The sequence below is a fragment of the Trichechus manatus genome, unplaced genomic scaffold, assembly GCF_000243295.1.
Source record: "Trichechus manatus latirostris isolate Lorelei unplaced genomic scaffold, TriManLat1.0 scaffold00041, whole genome shotgun sequence".
Lineage (NCBI taxonomy): Eukaryota > Metazoa > Chordata > Mammalia > Sirenia > Trichechidae > Trichechus > Trichechus manatus.
The window spans coordinates 2,226,273-2,229,774 of NW_004443977.1; positions in this window are offsets into that span (position 1 = coordinate 2,226,273).

Below are 3,502 nucleotides of genomic sequence, written 5' to 3' on the forward strand. Positions count from 1 at the left end.
AGGACTTGAAGCACTTACTGATGAAGATCAAAGACTACAGCCTTCAGTATGGATTACACCTCAACATAAAGAAAACAAAAATCCTCACAACTGGGCCAATAAGCAACATCATGATAAATGGAGAAAAAATTGAAGTTGTAGAGGATTTCAATTTACTTGAATCCACAATCCACACCCAAAGAAGCAGCAGTCAAGAAATCAAAGGATTCTTTGCATTGGGCAAATCTGCTGCAAAAGACCACTTTAAAGTGTTAAAAAGCAAAGATGTCACCGTGAAGAGTAAGGTTCTCCTGACCCAAGCCTTGGGGTTTTCAATCACCTACTATGCATGTGAAAGCTACACAATGAATAATAAAGACTGAAGAAGAACTGATGCCTTTGAATAATGGTGTTGATGAAGAATACTGCATACACCATGAACTGCCAAAAGAATGAACAAATCTGTATAGGAAGAAGTACAGCCAGAATGTTCCTTAGAAGCAAGGATGGAGAGACTTTGTCTCATATACTTTGGACATGTTATCAGGAGGGACCAGTCCCTGGAGAAGAACATCATGCTTGGTAAAGTAGAGGGTCATTGAAAAAGAGGAAGACCCTTAAGGAGATGGACTGACACAGTGGCTGCAACAATGGGCTCAAGCATAACTAAGGTTGTGAAGATGCGCAGGACCAGGCAGTGTTTTGTTCTGTTGTACATAGGGTCACTATGAGTTGGAACTGACTCAATGGCACCTAACAACGACAATAACAGTCAATTGTACCTATTGTCAATAGCAAAATGCTTTAAAAATTACCCTACAAAGTAGCACGTTATATCTAAGGCATAGGATAATAAAATGTTCTTTCAATAGATGTATAATGTGAATAAGTATAACATTTTATTATAATGTGAAGAATTTTTAAAAATTAAAAAAATTGTTTTCAAATTAACCTAAGTATAGTCACTGTCCTTTTTCCCCAGACATCTTTCTCCCCACCCTACCCCACCCAAACTCAGTACAGTTTCAGCATCAGCATCACCTCTATAAGGATAAATCCACAATTCTATTCAGACATTTAGGCAAGTTCTAGAAAATCTTTTTTTCCTCCTGGGATACTGTGATGGTTAAGGTTGTGTGTCAACTTGGCTGGGCCATGATTCTCAGGGTTTGGCATTTATGGTGTAGTTTGGTAGTAGTACAATATATAATCACCTCCATGATGAGATCTGATATAATGTGGTCACCTCCATGATGGGATTTGCTGTGAATAGCCAATCAGTGGAAAAGGAGTTTCATTGGGGGTGTGGCGTGCAGCTAATATAGTTGGGCCTTCTGGCAGGGCTAACTGGCTTTTGCTCACTCTGGATCCTGCAGCTGGCTCCTGTTTATCTGACGTCCATTTCTTGTGACTCGAGCTAGCAGCTCCCTGATGGTCTTGGGATTCGTTAGCCTCTGCAGTCTGGATCTTGGGTTTACCAGCCCCTGCAGTCTGGATCTTGGGTTCACCAGCCCCTGCAGCTATGTGAGTTGGGAGAAGATTCCAGCCTGACCCATGGATTTGGGGCTTTCCAGCCTCTACAACCTTGTGAGCCATTTCCTTGATATCGCTCTCTCTCTGTATATAAATATATGTATACATATATAGACGCTTCACTGGTTTTGCTTTTCTATAGAATCCAGCCTAAGATAGATACCATTCAGGTGTGTCTTCACTTTCAGAGAGAAAACCAAAAAACTCGTTGCAATTCCAACTCACAGTGCCCATATAGGACAGACTAGAACTGTCCCATAGGGTTTCCAAGGAGCGGCTGGTGGATTCAAACTGCAGACCTTCTAGTTAGCAGCCAAGCTCTTAAACACTGCACCACCAAGGCTCCACTTTCAGAAAGAGTACCTGTAAAATAGTGAGAGTCGGAGTAATGGCATCACCTGAACCTGTCTAACTTCAGGGGGATAGTGACTGGGATCACCCCAGAAGTAATCCCTGTCAGGTGGAGGTCAGACATACCTCCACTCTCCGAACTTTTCGCCAATTCTGACACCAGCCATCTCTCCCACAGCACTCTCTACTTCTCTTTTGGCTTCTTTCTGTCTGAAAAACCTCCGTTGGGCTAGCTGTTTAAATATACAAAGTCCTTGTCAATTTCAAGGCATGGCAATCCCACCAGGGCCACAAACTGACCAATTCCCTCTTGGTAGGCCACACACACTTCATTTCCATAGTAGGCTACAACTCATCTCACTTACATAGTCTATCAACCGATCCCTGCAAGGTGCATACCAATCACAGGGCAGGCTGCAACCCAGGGCCAGAAAAAAAGTAAAGTTATTTAAAGTTTACCCAGAAAATGTCAGTCAACCTGGACAAAGTAACAAACCCTCTAGGGTAGAAACAAGGGCAAAGGTAACTCCTCAGGGTTTAGGGGAAAAATCCCACAAGCTGTTTTTCCAAAGAACCAAGGCAAAAGGCCACATGAAAGAACTCATTTCACCACCACACCATATATTTTGCTTCTCTTTCACTAATGTCATTTTATAGGATTGTTGTGAACATTAAATAAGACAATGTATACCAAGTTCTTAACAGAGGGCCAGGCATAGGGAAAGCATTCAATCAATGTCTAGTTTTTCTTTTCTGTATTGTTGTTGTAATGGTTGGAAACCTATACAAATACAATAATTTCACACTGAGTGAAAACAGTATGGTTTCATAAATCCCTGAAATATATGGAAGAAAATGAGATAAGAAGACATTTAAGATAACTGGAATGAGATATTCAGACTTCATCTTCAGTATATTATATGACAGGTATGTGCTTCTTGCAATAGAAATGGGTGGACAGCTAATGGAGTATGGCTTTAAAGCATGAAAGCTTTGTTTATCTTTTGTTTCTAAAATAGGCAAAAAAACTAGGGTATTACTTAGTACAGCACTGCTTATCTTGGAAAAATAGGGAAGTAGAAACAGATTAAATGATTTGCAAGATAGGCATTTTTCTTTTAAGTAACTTATCTAGTCTGTATGATACTGTAATGGTGGACACATGAGATTAAGCATTTGTCCAAACTTGCAGGGCTGTACAACATAAAGAGTGAACCTTAATGTAAACTATGGAGTGCAGTTAATAATAACGTATCAGTATTGGTTCATTAATTGTAACAATGTGTCACAGAAATACAAGATGTTAATATCAGGAGCAACAATGTGCAGTAGGCAAGGGTATATGGGAACTCTGTACCTCATGCACAATTTTTCCATAAACCTAAAACTTCTCTAAAAAATTAAGTCTATTAAAAAAAAAAAAAACAAAACCTATGGGTAACTTGCAAGAGCAGGTATTTCAATATTCACATATCTCATGTGTACCATTTAGTTTACAGTCTCCTGATTGCTATCTTGTGGTGAATTGTTCTGTTTATAGCTTTAAAATTGCTACCTGGGTGACAGTCTTCTGTTTCTAATGTTAAGATGGTTGTCTAGTGGCTTTGCTCTCCATGGTTTATCATGCAGCTTGATAATA